Source organism: Canis lupus, chromosome 25 (genome assembly GCF_011100685.1).
Source record: "Canis lupus familiaris isolate Mischka breed German Shepherd chromosome 25, alternate assembly UU_Cfam_GSD_1.0, whole genome shotgun sequence".
Lineage (NCBI taxonomy): Eukaryota > Metazoa > Chordata > Mammalia > Carnivora > Canidae > Canis > Canis lupus.
In genome coordinates this window covers 16,580,125-16,597,054 of record NC_049246.1, presented here as the reverse complement: position 1 = coordinate 16,597,054, position 16,930 = coordinate 16,580,125, and the positions used below count along the sequence as shown (strand labels likewise).

Below are 16,930 nucleotides of genomic sequence, written 5' to 3'. Positions count from 1 at the left end.
TTGTTTGTGTGATTATCTAATTATCTATGTAACCCCTATTTGGCCTGAACTCCACTAGGGCAGAGACTGCTGTCTGGTGTTCTGAGTTTTGTATCTTGAGTACTAGCAGCTAGTACCTAGCACCTGACATATTGGAGGAACTCAGCAAATATTTGATGAATAGATGCTGTTGGAGCAATTGGGTGGATTCCTAGTGGAGGCTATTCATATATGGGTCTACCTCTATATAATTCTCATACCTGCTACCTACCCAAACTCCTTGGGGGCCATCTTTATTCATCTTCATCATGTTGTTGTAGATAGACACTTCCTATAGACTCCTAAATGGTTTTGCTGTTTGCAGTTTTGCCCTTTTTCAAGTAGATAGTTGCTCTTACCACTGGAGTAAGTCTCAAAAATACGAATCTGATCATGCTACCCTCCACTGAAGGCTGAAGTATCTTCCTTGTGTGTGGGGATCTGCTTCCACCTCCCCCACCCTCAAGCATCTGACCCTGTCCCATTCCACCCTCTCCAGAGCCTCCTTCAGCCTCCTGAACTCTGTGAGGTGGCTCACCCTCTTCTACTTTGCACATACAGTTTTTCAAGGCAGGAATATCTGTGCCTCCTATCTTCCAACTGGAAAAATCATACATGTTCTCAAGACCCAAGCAAATAGCTCCCTCCATGAAGACTTCTCTAATCAACTCAGTGATTCCTTCAACTGTACCTAGTAGTTCTGTTTTTCATTCTGACTGCATTGGACTGTGATCATTACCCTATGTGTCCATCTCACTTGCTAGGTTGAGTTTCTGGAGGGCACAGAGCATGCTACTCATGTAATTATTTCCATTTTGTCCCCACCACTGAATATAGTTTCACTTAGTAAATATTTTGAATGAATGAATGAATGAATGAATGAATAAAAGAAAATCTCTCTTATTGGTCTTATCCATGTCTTTGAAATTGACTAATCTTTCTTTTTAGGAGTGTAACCTTCTCTCTTAAGTTGGATCTCAAGCTTTTGGAGACAGTTTCTTACATTCTCCTTATGTATTGCTTCTTGCTAACTGCACATAAAAAGAATGCACCATTTGCTGATTGATTGAACCCTAGAAAGCCAGCCCTTTCAACATATATTTTGTTGTTGTTGTATAAAAAAATAATTCTGGCTTATGATAATGTTGTTAGAAAAATATCAAGAATTATAATTTCTCACATAGGCTTATAGAAAATGTCCTTTTAAATGATACATCCAGGGATCCCTGGGTGGCGCAGCGGTTTGGCACCTGCCTTTGGCCCAGGGCGCGATCCTGGAGATCCGGGATCGAATCCCACGTCAGGCTCCCGGTGCATGGAGCCTGCTTCTCCCTCTGCCTGTGTCTCTGCCTCTCTCTCTCTCACTGTGTGCCTATCATGAATAAATAAAAATTAAAAAAAATTGATACATCCAATTCTTCTTTTCACATTAACACACATAATTACAATTGAGGTTTTTGAAAGTTTTATTTAAAAAATATTTTATTCCAATTAATAAAATTTCCTATGCAAGTTCATAATTTTTTCCCTAAAATATGAATTAGAGATTCAGTAACAGATCATTGTAATGAACATTTAAATCTCATGTTTTGTAATTGTGAATGGTTAAATATATTTGATAAAGGTGCCTATCTCTTTATTGAGAATCAAAAAAAAAAAAAAAAAAAAAAAAAAGCACAAGAATCCTTAGCATTGGAACTGAGTTGTGTGGGGGTTGTGGAAAACTGGTTAGGCCAGTGGTTCTGAGTGTGATACCAAACCAGCAGTATCAGTATTGCCTGGACTCTGATTAGAAATGTAAATTCTCAGGCCTGACCTTAGACCTGATGAATTAAAAATTCTGGGTTTTATAAACCCTTCAGGGGATTACAATGCACCATAAAGTTTGAAAACCACTGCTTCTGGGTGCCTGGGCAGCTCAGTCGGTTGGGTATCTGACTCATGATTTTGGCACAGGTCATGATCTCAGGGTCCTGGAACTGAGTCCCTCATTGGGCTCCACGCTCAGCTCATCGGGTGTCTAGTTCATCTCTCCTTTCCCCTCTGCCTCTCCCCCTGCTCTCTCTCTCTCTCTCTTTTTCTCAAATAAACAAATCTTGAAAACCACTACTTCGGTTGAAACTTTTTCCCAATTCAGTGACTCTCCTTTCTTAACAGAGGGCTGCTCAACCCCTGCTTGGCTTCTTCTATGAGATGGAGGCTTTATCTCCAAAGGAGGAAGCCCACTATACTTTGGAATAGCTTTGATTTGTAAAATATTCTGCTTACCTCCTTGTAACTTCCATTCTCTGAGCTATGTTGTACCTTCTGGAGCTCTATGAACTAAATAAAATTGTTTCCCGGGGCACTGCTGGGAGCTTCCATGCCCCTCCTAGGATCCTCTCCCAGGGGCAACACTCCTCAGTCTACCCACTGATCTACAAAGGACGTTTGCTCCAGTTTATTCATTGTGTCCTTGGATGTAGTTCTGCTTGTCTGGATTCTCTCTGGTGTCCCAGATTTGGGCTGAACAGACTGAATGCAATACATCTACCCACATGGCTGAAAAATGTGTTCACTTTTTTGTTCACTGTGTTATAATTTTGATTTACATTGCTCTTTAAGAAAAACAAAAATGTAAGGAAGGAAAACCATTCTACGTTACTTTGACATGAACTGCAGTGACTGGTACGTGGGCTTTTGCCTTCTGGTACAGTTTATTTTGTTTTTCAAGTTAGTTTTGCTTTTATTAAAATATCTCTCTCAGAGTGGGTTTATTTGTGTCTAAATCTTTAATGGGAAGATGAAAGAAAATCACCACGTGGACTAATTTAGAAAGCAAAGTTATTACCATGGGAATTTCCTTCCCGTTTTCAAATTAGTGGTGCTTGCTTTTAAGCTTATTGGAATATACAATTAAGTTTATTGACCTTAATAAATTCCACGGTAGGTATACATTAAGAGATGGGGAGAAATATTCAAATAGAATGACCTGAAAGATATCTTACTTCTCCAACTTTGTTTGAACTTTTTCCCACTACTCTGCTTATGCTTTAATGGGCTCCTTTTTGTATTTCTAGTTCCATATATGCATATGAATATGTTCCTTTTTTCAGTTTTATTGAAGTATAATTGACAAAGTTGTAATATATTTAAAGTGTAAAATATAATTATTTGATATAGGTACACATTATGAAAGAATTCTCACCATAGAGTTAATTAGCGCACCCATCATCTCACATATTTATTTATTTTCATTTTTTGGTGAGGAAACTTAAGTTTTACTCTCTTAGATCATTTTAGTTATACAATACAGTGTTATCAACTGTAGTCACTATGTTACACATTAGATCCTCAAATCTTATCATCTTATAACTGAAAGTTTGAACACTATACCTGCCTCTCCCTATTTTTCCCACTCCTTCAACCCTGGCAATCACCATTCTACTCTGTTTTAATGAGCTGGAATTTTTCTTTTTTTCTTTTCTCTCTCTTTCTCCTTAAAGATTCCACATATAAATGATACTGTCTTCCTTTGTCTGGCTTATTTCACTTAGCATAATGCCTTCTAGGTTCATCAATGTTTTTATGAATGGTAAGATTTTCATCTTTCTCTTGGCTGAATAATATTTCATTGTATGTACATGCCACATCAGTTTTATCCATTTATCTTTTGATGGACACTTGAGTTGTTTTCCTATCTTGGCTAATACAAACACTACTACAGTGAACATGGGAGTGCAGGTATCTTTCGATATCCTCTTTCATTCCTTTGCATATATTTCAAGAAATAGGATTGCTGGATCATAGAGTAGTTCTATTTTTAATTTTTTTAAGGAAACTCCATATTGTTTTCCAGAGTGGCTGCACCAATTTATGCTCCTGTCAACAGTCCACAAGGGTTCTTTTTTCTCAGCACCCTCACCAGCATTTGTTTTCTCTTGTCTTTTTCATAATAGACATCCTAACAGGTGTCAGATGACATCTTGTTGTGGTCTAAACAGATGTGAGATGATATCCCATTTTGGTTTTGATTTTATTTCTCTTATGATTAGTGATGTTGACCACCTTTTCAAGTAACTGTGGCCATTTGTATGCTTTCTTTAGGGACATGTCTATTCATTTTATTTTATTTTTAAAGATTTATTTATTTTTTTTTAGAGAGAGAAAGAGAGAGAGGGAGATGGAAGGGAGGGCAGAGAGGGAGAGGGAGAGAAAGTCTTAAGTAGACTCTGTGCTTATTGAGTGCAGAGCCTATCCAGGGGCTTGATCCCACAACCCTGAGATCATGACCTGACCCCAAACCAACAATCTGTTGTTTAACCAACTGCACCACCCAGGTGCCCCTGTCCATTTTTAAATTGAGTATATTTTTACTCTGAGTTATGTGAGTTCCTTGTATATTTTAGATAACAACCCCTTACCAGATATGTGGTTTGCAAATATGTTCTTCCAGTTGGTAGGCTGCTTTTGTTACACAGAAGCTTCTTACTTTGATGTAGTCTCACTTGTTTACTCTTGCTTTTGTTATCTTTACTTTTGGCGTCAAATCCAAAAACTCATTGTTAAAACCAATGTTAAGGAGATTATATCCTATGTATTTTTTTAGGAGTTTTATGGTGGCAGGTCTTAAGTTCAAGTCTTTAGTCTGTTTGGAGTTAGTTTTTGTATGGAATAAGATAGGAGTAAAGTTTTATTCTTTTGCATAGGGATATCCGGTGTTCCCAGCAATCTTTTCATTAAAGAGATTGTCATTTCCCTCTCTGTGTATTCTTGGATTCTTTGTCATGAATTAATTGGACAGATATGTGTGAGTTTATTTCTGGGCTCTCTATTCTGTTTCATTGATCTATGTGTCTATAATATAGTTTGAAATCAGTAAGTATGATGCATCAAGCTTTGTTCTTTCTCAAGGTTGCTTTGATTATTTGGGTTTTTTTCGTTGTTCCATACAAATTTTAGGATTGGTTGTTTTATTTCTGTGAAAGATACCATTGCAATTTTCATAGGGAATGCACTGAATCTGTAGATTGCTTTGAATAGTATGGATATTTTAACAATATACTTTCTTCCAAGCCATGAGCATGGAATGTCTTTCCATTTATTTTTGTCCTCTTCAATTTCTTTCATGAGTATCTTATAGTTTTCAGTGTATAGGTCTTTTACTTTATTGGTTAAACTTTTTCTTAGGTATTTTATTCTTTTTGGTGCAATTGTAAATTGGATTTTTTAATTTCCCTTTCTGACAGCTCATCAGTAGTGTATAAAAAAACAACTGATTTTTGCATATTGATTTTGTGTCCTGCAACTGTACTGAATTTGCTTATTTGTTCTAACAAGGTTTTTTTGGTGAACTCTTTGGAGTTTTTCTAAAGACTTTAGAGTTTTCACTTGCAACCAGAGACAATTTTACTTCTCCTTTCCCTCTTTGGATGTCCTTCTTTTCCTTTTTCTTGCCTAATTCTTCTGGCTAGGACTTCCAGAACTATGTGGAATAAAAGTGGCAAATGTCTTATTCCTGATTGTAGAGGAAAGTTTTCAGCTTTCCATTGTTGAGTGTAGTGTTAGCTTTGGCTTGGGATTCGTGGCCTTTATTACGTTAAAGTACATTCCTTCTATACCTACTTTGTTGAAAGTTTTGTTTTTTGTTTTTTTTTTTTAACATGAAAGGGTGTTGAAATTTGTCAAATGTTTCTTATTCATCTATTAAAATGATCATCCATTTGTTAACATGGTATATCACATTGAGTGATTCAGGTAATGTCAATCCATCCTTGCATGCCAGGAACAAACACCACTTGATTGTGGCATATGATCCTTTTAATACATTGTTGAAATTGGTTTGCTAATATTTTGTTAAGATTATTTGGATTTATGTTCATCAGGGAGATTAGCTCTTAATTTTCTTTTCTTGTAGTGTCCTTGACTGGCTTTGATATCAGGGTGATGCTGGCCTCATACAAAGAGTTTAGAAATGTTCCCTCCTCTTCTATTTTTTGGATGAGTTTAAGAAGGATTAGTATTAATTCTAAATGAGATATTTGGTGGAATTCACTAATGAAGCCATCTGGTCCAGACTTTTCTTCATTGGGAGATTTTTGATTATTGATTCAACCGCCTTATTAGTAATTGGTCTGTTCAGAATTTTCTATCTATTCATGATTCAGTCTTGGTTGTATATTCCTAGGAATGTATCCATTTCTTCTAGGTTGTCCAATTATTAACCTATAGTAGTCACTTATGATCATTTATATTTCTGTGGTATCAATTGTAATGTATCCTCTTATATTTCTGATTTTTTTTTTTTTTTGGTCTTCTCTCTTTTTCCATAGTGAGTCTAGCTAAAGGTTTGTCAATTATATTGATCTTTTCAAAAAAAATCTCTTAGTTTCACTGACCTTTTAAATATTTTTTTCATCTCTATTTCATTTATATGGTCTAATCTTTGTTATCTCCTTTCTACTAAATTTAAGTTAGTTTGTTCTTTTTCTATTTTCTTGCTGTAAAAAAATTAGGTGGTTTATTCAAGATCTTTTTTGTTTCTTAATGTAGACATTTATCATTGTGAACTCCTTGGAACTGCTTTTGCTGCATTCCATAAACTTTGGTATGTTTCATTTCCATTTTTATGTGTTTCAAGATTTTTAAAATTTCTCTTTTGATTTTCTCTTTGACCCTTTGGTTATTCAGTAACATGCTAATTACTCTCCATGTATCTGTGAATTTTCTGATGTTTTTCTTGTAATTGATTTCAAGTTTTATACTATCATGGTAAAAAAAGATGCATGATATAATTCCAATCTTCTTACATTTATTGAGGTGTGTGTGTGTGTGTGTGTGTGTGTGTGTCCTAACACATGATATATCCTGGAGGATGTTTCATGTATACTTGAGAAGAATGTGTTTTCTGGCACTCCTGAATGGGATCTTCTGTAAATGGCTGGTAAGTTCATCTGGTCTAATGTGTAGTTTAAGTCCAAAGTTTCCCTATTGATTTTCTGTCTGAATGATCTACCCATTGTTTAAAGTGAAGTATTGAAGTGCCCTACTGTTACTGTATTGCTGTCTATTTCTCCTTTCAATTCTGTTAGTATTTGCTTTATATATTTAGGTGCTGTAATGTTGAATGTGAAATGTTTATAAATGTTTCCTTTCTCTTTTTCTTTGTGTATGTTTTGCTTTGTTGTTACTGTGAGGCTTACATAAAACATTTTATAATAGTCTATTTTAAGCTAAGAACAACTTAACCTCAAATGCATACAAAAGCTCTGTATTTTCACATTGCTCCCTCTCTATGTTTTTGATGTCACAATTTACACTTTTTATATATCCATTAACAAATTATTTTATAGATTTTTTAATATATTTGTCATTAACCTTTATATAAGAGGTCTAAGTGACTTACTACTATTACAATATTAGAGTTCTTTGAATTTAACTACATATTTACCTATACCAGTGAATTTTACACTTTCATATGTTCTTATAATACTAATTAGTATACTTTTGTTTCAGTCTGAATAAGTCCTTTTAACATTTCTTGTTAGGCTAGTCTAGTAGTGATGAAGTTCATTTTTTGTTTATCTCTCCTTTGATGTGTATGCATCTCTCATACCTTTGCTGGATAGTGGATTCTTGAATGGCAGTTTTTATCTTTCAGCACTTTGAATACATCATGGCACTCCCTTCTGGCTTGGAAAGTTTTTGTTTGTTTGTTTGAAAAGTTTTTGCCTAGATATCTGCTAATAGTGTTACGAGGGTTCCCTTGTACACTTTTCTCTTTCTGCTTTTAAGGTTCTCTTTGTCTTTAACTTTTGGCAATTTAATTGTAATCTGTCTTGTGGATCTCTTTAGATTTATTTTATTTGGAACTTTCTGGGCTTTCTGGATCTGGATGTCTATTTAGGTTAGGGAATTTTCAGCCATTATTTCTTTGAATAAATTTTTATGTGTTACTTATAGATATCTTTAATATCTTCATTGAAATTCTCACTTTATTCATGCACTGCTCTCCTGATATGGGCAAACATCTTTATGACCATTATTGGAACTCTTTACCAGATAATGCACTTATCTCCATTTCATTAGGGTTGGTTTCTGGAAATTGATCTTGTTCTTTTGTTTGGAACATATTCCCCTATTTCTTCATTTTCCTTGACACTCCATGATTGTTTTTCTGCATTAGATGAAACAGTTACCTCTCCCAGTCTTGACAGACTGGTCTCAAGCAGGAGATGAACATCATCAGCCTGGTATAAGCTCCTTGTTGTGTCTCATACCTTTGTGATTGTCCACACTGTTGTCTTTGTTCCCAGTAACTCCCAGTAGTTGAGAATGTGCCAAGACCCAACAGTGTCCCAGAGGGAAGTGTCACAGCACCTCGACATAGGCTGATTTTGGAGCATGACCCTCTGGCTGTAGCTGGGAATTATGGATTAAAACTTCTTTCAGGGAGAAACTGAGAGATGGGCACTTTTGTTTACTCCTTTTGCATTGAGCCTGGATATACAGTCACTGGCAAGGGTGGGGTAGTTATGCGTCCATTTAAAAACTGCTTTTTTGTTTGCTATAATCTTGTGGAACTTGTGAATGCAACCTCATTGGCTGCATCAGAGCTGGTTGTTTCAGAGGCTTTTCCTGCCTGTGGCAGGTTTTTTTTTTTTTTTTTTGGCAGTTGTAATAGACATGTGTGTGACCTCTTTCCAGAGAGGTGCTGGTGCTGGTTTGATCGTTGGAGTGAGCTGGAGAAAGAAGGTGGGGAACATGCCCATTGGCTTCCCTGGGTTCTAGGAAGGATCACAGCTATCCCCTAGATGTGTGCTAATTAGAAGCCAGGCTCTAAGATAGTAGCTTGTAAAGATGCAGTCAAGCTCCTTCTAGGGAAAGACTGTGACATGGGTCTGCTTCCTTGGTCTGCTTCCTTTGCCTGCTTCCTTTGCACTGAGAACTGGGGGGATAGCCATGGGTTTTTGTATGCCTGTTAAGTACTGCTTCTTTGTTCGCTACAGTCCAGTGGGACTCATGGATGTAAACCCTATTGGCTTTTAGAGCCTGATGTTTTGGCAGCCCATTCCTTGGGTGAGAGCCTTAAAAGTTGGGATACTAGATATATGGCCCAAACCCTTTGCTCTCCAGGAAGATGCTGGGAACTGGAGATTCTCTCTTGATTTTGTGGCATTCTGCCAGGAATGGAGTTAATAGAATGTGTCTTGGTCTTTCTTATGCATTTTGATGTAGGCATTTTCTCATTTACCCAACATGTAGGAGTTACTGTGGATTTCTTTCAGAGGAAATTACTCCACGTGTAGCTGTATATTTGGTGCATCTGTAGGAGTTGGCGAGTTTATGTTTTGAACCTTAAACGAAGCTCTATATGATTAATCCTTAGTGTATTTGATATTGTTGTTTTGGACTCATTTGTTCTGGTCTATTGAGATCTTCTACATCTAGATCCTGTTATACAACATACTGTATAGGGTCACTCACTGGTCTGAGAGTTTTGTTTTCTTTTCTTTCCTTTTTTTTCCTTAAAAGATTTTATTTATTCATGAGGGACACAGAGGCAGAGACATAGGCAGAGGGAGAAGCAGGCTTCTCACAGGGATCCCGATGTGGGACTCGATCCCTAAACTGAGATCACACCCTGAGCCAAAGGCAGATGCTCAACCACTGAGCCACCCAGGTGCCCCCCTTTCTTTTCTTTTTTTAAATAGAAATGTCCACCAAGTCAGGCCCATGAACTAAAACTTTAGCATATCATTGGGAACTCAAATTGACCTTACTTTGCTAATTCATTGTTTGGCAATTCAATCAGTTAGAAATCTACAAGCTGTATTTTTAGTTTTCTAATTTTTCTTCTTACCCACATACAAAAAAAATATCACAAGAGACTTTGCTAAATACCTTATTGAAATTAAGAAACCAAGTGTCTATAGCATTCTTCACCACCTACTGCTCTAATACTCTTAGTCAATAAATTGTAGTGGGCTTCATTTGTCAAGATGTGTTCTTAGTGAATCAGTGCTGGTTCTCAGTGATTTCTGCCTCCCGTTGAAAGAGTTTACAGGCCTATATTTAGTAATTTATTCAAGAATTTTTCTGGAGATTGATATAAGCTCTTAAATCATAATTTTAACCTATTTTCTTTTAGCCTTTTCCTTTTTTTAAAAAAATTTTTTATTTATTTATGATAGTCACACACACAGAGAGAGAGAGGCAGAGGCACAGGCAGAGGGAGAAGGAGGCTCTATGCACCGGGAGCCCGATGTGGGATTCGATCCCGGGTCTCCAGGATCGCGCCCTTGGCCAAAGGCAGGTGCCAAACCGCTGCTCCACCCAGGGATCCCTCTTTTAGCCTTTTCCATAGTGTTTGGAACTCAGGAAATATCTTGTTTCTAATCTTTTCACATTCTCTCTGAAGTTGAAATGCAATGATTCTGTATTTGCACATTCTTTTAGTATTCTGAATGTAATCCATTTGGACCTAGAGACTTGAATTCATTTAAATGAACAGGTTATTTCTTACTATTATTACATACTTTGGCTTTTAGTTCCTCAAAGCATTTTTATTTTGCCTTTTCAAATTTATTTTATTTTTATTTTTCCCTCCTTTGTGAGGGCTCAGGAACTTATCTGTTTCGCTCCTTATTATTTCCATGGTGCCCATAACAGGCTCTTGACAGACACTTGTTGAATGAATGAAAATTGAATTATACACTGATTCTTGTCACTAAACTTGTAACCTAATGAAGACTGGTGTAGATATGGATCATTTGTAATTTTCATCTCAAACATGTATTATTTAATTTTTTTCATTTTTTTGTTTTTACTTACTTTAAAATAAATCAATTCACATAAAAATCCCGTTAATGCTTTGAAATGCAAACATTACTTCTAAACCAAGTTTATTTTTATTAGCAATAATGTTAAATGTATATTTCCAGTAATAATATCCTCATTACATACATCCTTAAGGTTTAAATAATTTTTTCCCTTATAAAATCTGGATCCATGACAAAAAAATCCACTAAAATGATTATAATATGCTTCTAATCATGTGCCTCTTAGTCACTAGCAGTCAACAACAACAAATGATTCATATCATCATGGAATCAGATGCTCTGTTCCATCAAGTAAATCCTAATTTTTGTTTATATGAATGGCAGTAACTTTTATTTTTTATAGATCAAGACTGTTACTTTGATTCAAAGTGATTTATAATCATACCTTTCTTATTAACACCTTTATCATTAAACTGGTGGCAGAAAGGAAAACAGATATTTATAGGTTGAAATTCAGGAGAATTTATGCTTAGAAGACTTAAATATTTGCACCTAAAAAAACTATGGAATAGTCAGATAAAATAAGAGAGAATTACAAATGTTAAGTGTGATATTGATGCTTCATCTGTTGAGGATGCCTGCAGGTAGTGTGGGGTGGAGACTCAGCCATGATGAGTTCTACAAAATACTGATGGAGGAATACATTTCAGAATTCCTTTTACCTTATTTCTTTAAAAATAAATCCCTTTTTGGTGCCTGGTGGCTCAGGTCATGATCCCAGGGTCCTGGGATTGAGAGCCCCAAGTCTGGCTCCCTGCTCAGCTGGGGTGGGGGGTGTTTGCTTCTTCCTTTCCCCCTGCCCCTCCCCCTGCTCAGGCTCTCTCTCTCTCTCAAATAAATAAACAAAATCTTTTTTAAAAAAGCCTACCAGATCCCTTTTCTCTCAAAGTATTGATTCTACAGCCTAGGCCAATCTGTGTAGAACTGTGTATAAGGCAAGGTGAGTGACAACACAATTACATCTGGAAATGGGAACCAAGAGAATAAGGCAAGAATAGGATCAAGCCAAGGAGATGAAAAAATAAAATAAATGAGAATAAATCAAGTGCATAAATTTCACATCAGAATAGAGGATGAGAGAGAAGAGAAGTCAGAAGGAAGGAAGAGAGCAAATGAGATGGAGTGGCCTGTGTTCAACAGAGGCAGGTCTAGCTCTGGTGCTTGGAAAAGATGATTGAGACTGTGGCACACAGGCATGTCAAGTTCTCTTTTAGCCACTCCTAAGAGTCAACCTCCATTCAAGATACATCAGACATGGGGAGGCAGGTAGTGACTGAACTGAACTTAGGGAAAGTAGGTCAGTGTTCTCATCACTTGACTGTCACTTTTCTTTGTTGAGATGGAGTTGAGAGGATATTGCAGAGAATGATTTCCTTTAGCACAAACTGGATAGGACCTGTTGACAAATTGACTTCTAAATGGCACAAGTAAAACATTTGGTTGAGACTTGCACTTTATAAAGCTTCGGCAAATTCTCCACTCCCAGGCACATGGTTTCCAAAGTTTTGCTTTTCCAGGTCTGGTGGGGTATTGGCGGGGTACATATCCTTTCTACTGCAGAACCCCGTCCTTCTATAATGGCAAAGGCAAGGAAATGGCTCCCACTCAGCTGGAGGAAGTCCTGGGGTGGAGTCAGGTATTTAAGATTGTCCCAGGCACGACACCTCTGTTTCCAGTTCATTCATTCTATGTTGAAATCAATTTCTTAACTTTGGAGAGTTGGCTCTTCTGGAAGTATTTCTCAGACATGTGTTTTTCTTCCTTAACACATTAATTCAATTAAAAAGGTATTCATCTATTACTTTTTTTCCTTTCTCATGCTATAGTATTAATTTAATTTTTATTTATTATTTATTTTTATTATGTTTATGGGGTTGGGTTCTTGTCCAGTGTTCATTTCCTCTCTACTTTGGTGGAAGTCAAACTACCATTGGCCTAGGGGCTGAAAAGGCCCTCTTGGGTGCTCCCAAGCCTTCAGTTCCAGCCAGTGAGAGAGGGCATTTCTGCTTCTGGCTGCATTTTCCAAAACCTGATCTTTGTTTTTCCCAGCCTCCCACAAGGCAGAGTTTCCAGGAGTAGCACAAGACCTCTGAGAAGGAGCAGTTGAATTGGGACAAGTAAAATGCAAGTGGAAGAAACTGGGGCAGCTGTGAAATCAGGAGAGTACAAAATGAGGTAAAAACTTTTAAAAATTCTAGTGTTTTATGGAAATACCAGAATTTGACAACTCCAGGAAAAGTTACACCTTAAAAAATACTATATTATTACAATATGGCAGAATAGAGTTTTTTTTGCATGCAATTTCATATAATTTTCCTGATGGCATTTAGGATAGGAAAACATTTCACAGTAAAAGAAACTCTTGGATAATTTTCTGTCCTGCATATGTATTCACTTTTAAAAATAATCATTTCTTCTTTTTCTACTTAGTTCAAATGAGTTGTTTCATTTGAAATATACGTCATTCAAAGGAAATCTCTTTGCTATCATTCATACTATGTGGTGAACCCAATTAACTTAGATGAGTCAAAATAGCACCTTTGGTGTATGAAGCACAATTGGAGAAATCATTAGGTAACCATATACAAAGCTATATTTAAGATATTGGACAATAGTATTGGCACACCAGATCTCTATTGAAATAAACAAATTTTATGTTGTCACACTTCATAGAGCACAGAGATTTATACTGGGATCAAAACCAGAGCAAATGGATTCTTGGAACAGCAGCAGATAAAACCTCTGAAGATTCAGACTCAATTCCCAGGATCCCACTTGCACTTCCTTAAACTCCCGTCCAGGAACATGGAGAACCGTACTCTTTGATCTTGACAGTTGGAAATGTGCTCAGAGATACTTAAGCCTTACTAGTCTACTGACATGCATGTCAAAGGTAATTGATAAAGTCTTTATTGGTTGGGTAATAGTAAGATATTGACACTCAATGCTCTGTAGTGTGAAGAAAGCTCAGTGGCATGATGGGAAGACCATTGGACAGTAGTCAGGTGTGGATTTAAGACATTGACCTAAATTTCTTAATCTTTTTGAGGCTCCTTTTCCACATCTGGACAAAGTCCTTAAGGTATCCCACAGCTCTGAATGTCATGATTCTATGAATTCTTGGCTCACTCAAAGCTTATGAATGATGTTGCCCATGGACTCATTCTCTTCCAGATTAGTGGACCTGTTACAAGGAAGAGTGTCTGCTTGTCTTCCACCTCTACTAAACTGTAAGCTACTTGAGGACAGGGGCTGTGCTTGCCCATCATCATATCTCTGGCATCCAATAGACAGGGCCTCAAACAACAACTGTTGAATGAATGAGTGGACGGCTCATAGCTGAAGACTGGAGGACCAGAAGCGACATTGTTCGGAAAAGCCTCATGTGACAATGAGAGTGAAATGCTTTCTCTGGCTAGAAAACATTCTTGCTTATTTTTCTTTTAAAGATGGACTTTTGCTGGCTGAAGACTTAGATCCAAAGAGAATATTAATCTGAAAGTAACAAAGTGTGAGTTTTATAGGCTCTGGACCACTCCTGGCCCAGCTGTTTCTTTTTAATGAGGATAGCTTTTTTCTCACTCCCCCATTCTCTGGCAGAGGGGTTGCTGCATTCTGATATTCTCTTGCAAAATGAAGGCCTTTCTTTGTTATTCTTTCCTCACTTTAGAAGACATTGAGTTTTATTTAAAGAACTACGTCTCCCATAAGATTTTAACAGCAGCCTGAACAGAGTCCTTATCATTCTTCATTGAAATCTTTAAAAGTCCAGTTAAAATGTTTCTGTGTTCATTGGCTTCTCTGATTCTCTCAGTTCATAATGCCTTCCTCTTCTGAATTTCTGTCATACTTGTGGGGATAGTACCTCTCCTCAATGGCTCATCACAGACAAATCTGAGATGGATCCTGCCCATCCTTTTTGCAAGGCCCAATCAGCTCCAGTGTAGACACTAGCTTTTTCACATACCTTCTAGCACCACGCACTGCCCCTTTCACACTGGTCCTAATGGATGTTTGCTGAACTTGTGAAATGACATGTGTGAGTGAACGATGTCTAGAAATATTAGAAACAGAGCTAGTCATATTCTATTATTCCAGGTAAGTCATAGACTTTTAGCAGAGGCAGGGGTCTGAGCAATGGTATAATCCAAGTTAGTCATTTGACATTCTAGCTTTACATCTTAGAATGTCCTTTCTGTGCAGCAAATTCTACGATTTCAACATGACTTCAAAAATGTGAGAGATTTTCAACAGCATCAAGAGTTGAAGTTGTAAATGTCTTGTTCAGAAAGCAGAATTGGAGCCTGTTTCCATGGGATGGAAAGCAGCAGCCAAAGGCTTACTCAGTGTGGATCATTTTAAATATAGAGCGATCTGTACATCAATTGTGTAGTGATGTAGTCTTTTTCCTCCTCTCCCTCAACTCTTCCACTTAACATTTTGCTTTACTATTGTTTGGCCTCCTGTGTCAAATAAAGCACCTTTTATATTTAGTACAATAGGCCCAGTGTCAAGTTTGTCTAGTCCAAAGTGCTGAACAAACATTAACCCATCCGACTCCCCTTGACCCCATATTGCACACCCTTGTTTAAACACTACAGTTGTCCTAGATAACCGCTCTAGGCAGTAGCTAGGAAAATTATAGAAAGCACATGAGAGTTTAAATATCTGTTAGGGTGTGTTGCATACTGATGTTTCCCCTGATGTTAAAGGTCTTAAATCCTGATTGTTTACAGTTCAAAAGTCTTCCGGAGGGATGATTAAGGGCAAAACATAAGAAGTAGGAAATGGCTGAATGCCTTTTAGGAGGTGAGGGCTTTTGATGATGGACTATGTAAAATATTTCAAAATAGTGATATCCAAAGATTTTATTACTAAAGTAGAATTAAGCAACAAATTCTTGAGACTCTCCATAAATCAGAAATTACCACCCCCCCCCCAACAAAATAAAAATATCTGGCTGAGTTTTGGGGAGTGAAGATATTAATTTATCTAAATGGCATGTTGACTGTAGCTTGTTTTTGGGAGACTGTTTTTTTTTCCCTTTTCCTTCTGAGATGTCTTAGCTCTTCCCTTGTTTCTGCCTCTGGAATTTGTAATACACTGTAAAAGGTCCATTCCAATTCTATCACAAGGAATGGAATTTGAGGAGTTCCCAGTTATTTCAGCTCTCTAAACTTTAAAAAAATTTTTTCATGAAAGGAATATGTATTCTATGATTAGGAGAATTTTTTGAAGATTCAAAAATTGTAATTACAATGAAACTTTAACAGTCCTCCACAATTCTTGTCTGTAATTTAAGTGCCACTTTTAGCAAGCCACTTCAGTTCTGTGGCTGTTTCCTTGTCTGTAAAATGGAATGTATTTGATGAGCTTCAGTGCTATGCTTCTTTATGTTGACAATTTATTCAGTATGTCAGTTACTTTAATACTGGCTTTAGAAAAATTATACCTGAAGGAAATTGAAGTAGTTGTAGAGATCCAAAGACCTTTAATTTTTGTGTATTATCACTACTGTAATTTATAATGTGTTAGCAAAGATTATGGCAATACATCAGACTATTTTTGCTGTTTCTTTGCTGTGTATATGTGTGAGTGTTTCTATGTATCTTCTATCCAGTGGGAAGCAGACGTTTTCAATATACCTAACGGCTTCAAATGTATCCTAAGAGTATTTGCTGCTTAAATAACAGTTTAATGGGAAATACTTTTCAAAAATTGACTCAGAGTTGTGATATTTTAAAAATAAATCAATATTATAATTTTAGTTCTCTTTCCACCCAGTAGGTAGAATGTAAAGGTGTGATTGTCATCTAAGGTATATGGAATTTGCCACTCATATCTGATGAATGATCTCTGGTGCATTTAATAAATATTGCTGCTCCTTGTGGGAAGTGATGGAATCCTGGTGTTGAGGGTCAAGGCTAACAATGCATCACGAGCTTTTCCTGTTCCAGTGAGAAATTAGTGAGAGGCCTGAAGTAGTGAGGAGATTATGGTTGATGTCCAGTCTTTTACACATTCCCTTTTGGCAGGAATGTGTAAATCAAAATAAAAACATTTCTAAATTCTAAAGTGCCAAAGTTCTGATT

At 36.7% G+C, this 16,930-nt stretch overlaps 1 long non-coding RNA gene across 2 annotated transcripts in view; it reads left to right on the top strand.

The window, feature by feature from the left end:
• Positions 1-16,632, top strand: part of LOC106557750 — a 43,651-nt gene extending 27,019 nt beyond the window's left edge. Inside the window, exons 4-8 of one of the 2 annotated variants that reach the window (XR_005378480.1) lie at positions 12,888-13,013; positions 13,269-13,412; positions 13,512-13,731; positions 14,013-14,349; positions 15,042-16,632. This is a non-coding gene — a long non-coding RNA (uncharacterized LOC106557750). The remainder of the gene's footprint in view (positions 1-12,887; positions 13,014-13,268; positions 13,413-13,511; positions 13,732-14,012; positions 14,350-15,041) is intronic. The other variant, XR_005378479.1, reaches the window with a different exon arrangement.
• Positions 16,633-16,930: the final 298 nt, after the last annotated feature.